Consider the following 7,006-nt stretch of genomic DNA (forward strand, 5'->3'; position numbering starts at 1 on the left):
CCGCTTTATAGGCCGGGCCTTCCAATCCTCTTTCTCAATGAGCCGGGAAGCGACCCGCCTCCTGCCTCCGCGGGGCCGCGAGCGGGGCGGTCCCCTCGCCGCGGAGAGCGCGCCCCGGGCGCCCTCTAGGGTGGCCGCGCGGGATGGCGGTGCGCGCCGAGCGGGCCGCGGGACCCGGGAGGGGGGGCGGGGGGGGGTCCGGGGGGCGGGGACCGGCTTTTATTAGGGTTCCCGAGCGGGCCGCTTGGCGGAGGCCGCGGGAACGTCGGTCGGTAGGTGAAAGCCAACGCGCTTCTCACCCAAGTTCAGGCAGCTCAGGCGCGGAGGAAGCAGCCAGTCTTGGGTTGGGAAGGGTTAAGCGCTTGCATTCTTCTTTTTTTTTTTTTTTAAAGGCATGGTTTCTATCACCTATGTAGGCCAGGGAACAATAGTAGAGCCAGGCTATTTCGGATGCGGGAACTGGCCTGTCTGGGTCACAGCAGCACAGGGGCTTCCAAAACTGTCGCTCAGGAGGAGGCAGGAGGGTTTTGAGGTGTGCCCAGCTGAGATGGGAGCAGGAAAGGAAAAAAGAAAAGAAGAAAGGAAAGGAAAAGAAGAGGAAAAGAAAAGCAGAAGATGCTTATAACTGAGTGTGAAAGTCTTGTACAGTCAGCCCCACTGTCCCAGGAATCCAAAGGTGCAGGGCAGCGGCTGCCCGGTTCCAGGAAGGAGACTGGGTAGGCGGGTGTGCGGCCCTGCCTCGTGTCCTCCGTGTCCTCCCTCCGTAGCCTTCCCTCCCCCAGGATCAAAGATGAGCCCAGATACCACAACTGGTATCTGTGCCCAGCTGGAGAACACAGGTACAACTCCCTGCTCCCTCTCCTCCTCTCTTCCAGGCTGTCCTCCGACACACACACACACACACACACACACACACACACACACACAAAAGGAAGAGCAAAATGGCCACGCATCTGTTGCCTCCCCTATCAGAGGTCCTTCTTTTCCCATCTGGATCTCCCGTGTTTCCAATGGAAAGGTTTCAACTATTAAACTGTAGTAAAGACATTGGCCAAAAATCTCATAGGTACCCTTGTTGGAGACTTGTAGGCTTGTAAATGAGAAGGTGAGGCGAAAACCCAGAATGTTCGGTGTGCCTGGGTGGCTCAGGTGGTTCATGGCGTGTCTGTGACCCATCATGACTCTGGGGGCCTGTGACAGAGCCTGGCATTTGGCTCCCTGCTGGGGGCGGTGGGGAGTCCCGAGGCTCCCTCTCCCCCTGCTCCTATCTGTGCTTCTGCTCTCTCTTACTCTCTCTTTCTCTCTCAAATAAATAAACAAAATCTTTAAAAAAAAAAAAAAAAGGAAAAAAAGAAACCCCAGAATGTTCAGCATGGGGAATGAGAAGGCACTGAAATGGGGCTAAAAACACAGATGTAAGTATTGGGTGAGATGAGAGGAAAAAAAAAAAAAGTACTACTAATGATCATGAAGCCTCATGGATCCCCGAGGGTGGTCATGTCTCTGCTTCTGAGCTGACAAAACCGGAGCCCCTCAAGGAGGACCCTTCCACAGACCCAGGGAGAGGGTGAGTGTTGATACACAGGCAGGGCTGACCCAGAGAGAAAGGGGGAGCTGGCCCCGATCAAGGTCCCAAAGCAGCAAAGTGTTGTCTGCAGGACTTTAGTCCTCCTCACAAACAGGGACATGGGTCCCAATGAATGAGGGAGACACCGTGCCCACGTCACCCCTTGAGGGTGCACGAAGTGCTTCGACAGGTTACAGACACAAAAAAGTTCTAAGAAAAGTAGCCTCCTCAACGTCCTTGACCCCGCCTTCCCTACTTAAGCACAGGAAGCTTTCATCAAATTATTTGCTCATTTGTCTGAGAAGCAATGGGTGCAATGGCCGGGGCCAGGGGGTCACCAAGAAGTGCATCCGTGTGACCCTAGACGAGTTCCTCAACCTCTCGGAGCCTCAATGGCATCATCTCTTACACAGGAATCCTAAGAGTAACAATGAGGACATGCAAGCGAACTTCCCAGAGTAGTTTCTGGCACAATAAAGAATCTCTGTGTTGCCTTGTGTTTTGCCTGTAACTCCTATTTACATGTCTTGGAATTATTGAACATACCTCGGGAAATACTAGCCTCATTGGCGGACTCCTTAATTAGTACGGGGAGAAGAGGTCCACCCTTCTTTCGGATTCTTAACTTAAAAAGTTGCCCTTTTCTAGAGATAGGATGTGAACTTCCGTATTACGGTATTGACATGGTCTATGCAGTTAAGCCACCCTAACTAGCAATAATTATGAATTATTAGTGTTTGGCTGACAGTGAATAGGCATGTAATTTGTCATATCAACTGGGTACTTTTGAGAGAAAAAAAAAAAAGGTACTACTAATGATTATGTCAGAACAGCAGTTGTAAACAAGGTCTATCCCAGGCAACATGAGAGCCCTAATCGGAAATCACAGTGGAGGACTATTTTTGGAAACCAGGTGACCTGAGTCTCCAGGAACCTGCCAGTTGCTGAGTGAAATTTAACGGCCGCGTAATAGAGGAGGAAACCACCTGCCGGATGTTCCGGGTCTCCAAGTGTCATTAGAGCAAGAGGTCTTTCCTCTTCTTCTCCGGATCTCTGGAACTCAGTGTGTCATAGATATTCAGTACTTAAAAAAAAATAATTTAGGATTTAGTTCAACAAATATTTAGTAAACACCTGCTATATGCCAGGCACACTTCCAGGAGCTGTAGGTGTAACAGCAAAGAGGCCGGACCTGTTTGCTGTTCTCACCAGGCACATGCTCCAGACCAGGGACAGACCGTAAGGGAGGAAGTACGCAAATAAGAAGGCCTGTGCAAGCTCCAGGGAGAAAAAACAAGATGGTACGATAAGTGGGTGGGGAGTAGAGCCAGGGCCTGGCTCCCACTGGAGCCATAGGAGGACAGAAAGCTGGGGGGTGACATGACAGGACTACCCGAATGAATGAATGAATGAATGGCTCCACGTTTAGGTCTGCACCTGTCACTTCACTACCTGTAAGACGATGATGTAACTGCTCATCCTCAATGCGATTTTCAGATCTAAATGGAATCTAAAGTCCTGGAAAAGGCTTAACTTTTAGACTGTGGTGAAAGTTTTCCCCTGAAGCAAAACATTCATCTGGAGGATGTGAAGCCCCATGGAGGGATCATACATTACCTACTGTCCTCCTTTTTCTGACCTTTCCTGTTTGTTTTCCCATTATGCTCTCCTTTCCCTACCTAACCTCTAAATTCAAGGCAGAGAAAACATAGTGAAGATTCCAAAATACACTGGCTGATAACCCACGTGGGGTCAGCATTCCATTGTCCTGAGAGGTGTGAGCTTAAGAATTCCTTCCTTTACGGTCAACAACCCTTGCTCTTAATTGCAGGGAAGCCACCCCTCCCACAGGAACTACCTTTCATGGGACACAAAGAAAGGGTTTGTGCCGGGCCTGGCGAGTAGGCCGGCCTGGGTCCGGTCCGGGTCACACCAACGTGCCGCGTGCCCCCTGGCAAACATGACCCAGTGATTTCCCTGTTTCATCCTTACAAGAGAATGAGGACATCTGCCTCCTTCAAGTTGCAAGATAAGGCTGCTTGAAAATCACGTGCCCTGTATTTTCAAACATTCTTCTTTGGAAACACACCACAGACACCAAGACTCTAGGTCCCCTGTGTTCATGGAGCCCCCGGCTCGCGGTGCGACATTGTGAGGCAGCTCCGAGTTGTTTATTCATGGTTGCTGCCTCTTTTCTGACTCCAGCAGACGTGTTCCAAGGAGCAAGTGCCCCGTGAGGAGGAAGCCCAGACCCCTCTTGGGCATCAGCAGTGGAGCAGGAGGGTGACAGAGATGCAAGGAAACATGCAGGATGACTTCGTAGACACCGTGTCAGAAAATAGGGAGAGGAGTCATGGGTGTTCTCTTCAAGAGTTTGGTAAGATGGTGGGTATGCAACAGCTTCAGATACCTGAAGTTCAATATGAAAACAAGGGCAGGATGTATACACTCTGTCCTGAGGTTGTCTCTTCTTTGTCATAGTCACTCAGCTGGCCTGATGTAACATCAACAGAATGGGATGCATTTTTTTTTTTTAAGAGGAATTGAGGAAAGGTTCATAAAAAAAACTCGGTGGATTGAATTTGTTGTCTGGGAAGAATTTGTTCTCTTGGAAGACAGTCTTTATCTTTATTTCCTCTTAAAATTGGGGCTGAGTGCCCTGTCAAGGGCATTGCAGTAAGCTGTGTAGTCTGTTTGGTAAGGGTATTCCAGTTGGGTTGCAGAATCTGATCTTGTTTTTCCTCATTAATGCTGACTGCTAATGTGATTTACTGCTGCTGTGTAGACTTAGCTCTCACCCTTTGGCCAACAGGAAATGACACAGCTGTGTGAATGTTGAATAATAAGTGATTGCCCAATTGATCATCCTTTTCTCTCTTTATAGCACATTCGACAAAGACATTGCACCCTTCCGAGACCAGGACCTCATAATTTTAGTTTTGTATGTTATCGGGCACCCATAATCCTTCCCAACTGCTCCTTCCAAACTTCAGAGTCTTTGATTCCTGATGGCATTTCTTTATTTTACAGTTCAGGATTTCCTAGGGGAAACAAAAAGATCAACACATAAAGGGGTTAATACAGGATTATGAGATTCATTGATTCCTTAATATACTAAACATCCATATATACTTTATATTAGTTGATCAGTGCAATAGGAAAAAAAAAAATTAAGGAACCTCCCTAAGAAAAGATTTTATTTATTTATTTATTTATTTATTTATTTATTTATTTATTTATTTATATTTATGATAGTCACAGAGAGAGAGAGAGAGAGAGGCAGAGACACAGGCAGAGGGAGAAGCAGGTTCCATGCACCGGGAGCCCGACGTGGGATTCGATCCCGGGTCTCCAGGATCGCACCCTGGGCCAAAGGCAGGTGCCAAACCGCTGCACCACCCAGGGATCCCCAAGAAAAGATTTTAAAAAGGAGTGCTTTATAACTTGTTCTCTTTGAAAAGCACATAGTACACTCCAAAGATACACCTTTTCCTGCATCCTAGGAGTATTGGGAGAAAAGCAAAGATTATTACCGAGCACAGATCAGGCCTTCTTTCAGAGACTGCCAGGGCCGCATAGCTAATCTGATGAGATTTACACAGCCAGGGTACTCAGGGCTCCGTACGTGGTCAAGTGGCATCCAATATCTTAATCCAAGACTTAAAAGATGGAGTCAGAAAGGTCCTGTCGAGTTTCTGGAAATATCCTTTGTGAAAATTCTTGCCCCCTACGATGAAACGCTAAAAATAAATAAATAAATAAATAAATAAATAAATAAATAAATAAATAAATAATAAAAATAAAAATAGAGAGAGAGAGAGAGAGAGAAAAGAAATAAGAAAATGAAAATGTAGGGGATCCCTGGGTGGCACAGCGGTTTGGCGCCTGCCTTTGGCCCAGGGCGAGATCCTGGAGACCTGGGATCGAATCCCACGTCGGGCTCCCGGGGCATGGAGCCTGCTTCTCCCTCTGCCTGTGTCTCTGCCTCTCTCTCTCTCTCTCTGTGACTATCATAAATAAATAAAAATTTAAAAAAAAATGAAAATGTAGTTGAGGTTCCTGTTTGTTTAAAGAAAAGACAGTGATTGTTAGCTTAACCTTGAAAACAAAAAACACTGAACTCAACGTGAGGAAACAAAATGATTGGCCAGGTTGAACTGAATGGATTCATTAGCTCAGGCAAAGACCAAGACACAGGTTAGGTTTCAAAGCATTTGACCTTAAATTGCAGATATTGCTCGACAGTAGTAGCTTTCAATGTAGGATGGGGTGGAGGGCTACTACTGTCATAAATAAGACCAATGCACCCACTACCGACCAAGAAGAAAAGCCGCAGGTGTTCTCTGGGATGCTACACCTGGAATTAACAGCCAAATTACAATCATTTTGATGACAAGCCTATAAAGCGACGTCAGGTCTTCTACTCTGTCTGTAGTATTTACTTAAAAGTTGCATACCCTAGAGGAGTCTTCTTAGAACTTGAATGACCCATGATGCGTGAACAAGGCTTACAATGGATCACCAGGGATTCCAGACCTAGACTCTGAGAATGGCTGCTCTAACCCAGATTTTAGAGAGGACACATTTCCTTTCTGACCCTACCAACTTGACTGCAGCAGAGCAGATTCAGTGCCTTAGATTATATTCTCATCTGGAGGGGTAGCACTTACCAGAGAGTTCTTGGCTTACGTGCTAAGGACTATAGACTCTATGACAATATCAGTTCTTCCATTTTGTTGCAGAAATGGGAGCAAAATAATTTTCTTTGCTTTCAATTAATTATTGAAAATAGTTTAGGTTCTTACCCTAAAAGATCCTTCCAGTTAAATTTTCTTTATATCTGGCTATAAATTAAAACCCCAGATCTTATTCTTTCCTTTGAAGGACACCTGTGTAAGGGAAGAGGGCATCCCCAAGTGCTCAAAATAATGTTCAAGAATATCTAAGATAATGCAGGTCCAGATAAGATCCTGCAACCACTAATTTTTGAAAGCATAGATGAGGGAAAGAAAATTACTCTTTCATGCCTGGCCAGCAAGAGTCTTGTCTTCTATAAACTCTTGCTAGTCTTGTGGGTCCTCTGTTCCCTCCTTCTCCACTACAACCTCCAAGGAACCTTCTATGAAAGGCACTGCTTTTTATAATGCTGGCTCGTACTGAGTGTCGTTGAATGTGATTATGAACTAACTGTTAGCGCCTTCAACTGGGCCACCTAAGTAGAGGTCAGATGACTCACCACAGTCTGATCCTGGCCCTTCTCCAAGACGTTTCTGTAGGTCACATCACTGTCACCAAACCACTGCAGACCGGCCATAGGTTAAATGACTGTGTAAGCGTCATGATGCAATGTCTGGTAACTAACACGATGTATAAGTCATATGGAAAATAAAACCTGTCTTGTGCTTTAAGAGCAGAGAGGGGGCCTCAACACATCAATTA

Source organism: Nyctereutes procyonoides, unplaced genomic scaffold (genome assembly GCF_905146905.1).
Source record: "Nyctereutes procyonoides isolate TBG_1078 unplaced genomic scaffold, NYPRO_anot_genome, whole genome shotgun sequence".
Classification (NCBI taxonomy): Eukaryota; Metazoa; Chordata; class Mammalia; order Carnivora; family Canidae; genus Nyctereutes; species Nyctereutes procyonoides.